Raw genomic sequence first — 257 nt, 5'->3', positions numbered from 1 at the left:
GCCGCCGGGACCCCAGGGCCAGCAGGAGTCGCGCGCGGCGGGGAGCAGCTTCCACGTGCCGGGAGCCGGCGGCCGGAACTGCGCAGGCGCCAAACACACCCCTTCCGCCCGGCGCCGGAAGCGCGTAAGGGTCACGCGGAGCGCGGCGCTCGGATTGGCCGCGGGGACCGTGACCCCGGGACTGCCCGAGCGTGCTCAGGGGCGGGAGTTGGGGAGGCGGCAGCCGGGGGCCGGGGGGAACTGGGGGGGGCGGGGGA

The sequence above is a fragment of the Sapajus apella genome, unplaced genomic scaffold (genome assembly GCF_009761245.1).
Source record: "Sapajus apella isolate SASKATOON/1434 unplaced genomic scaffold, GSC_monkey_1.0 scaffold127, whole genome shotgun sequence".
In the NCBI taxonomy this organism is placed as follows: domain Eukaryota; kingdom Metazoa; phylum Chordata; class Mammalia; order Primates; family Cebidae; genus Sapajus; species Sapajus apella.
This window is presented reverse-complemented; position numbering follows the sequence as displayed.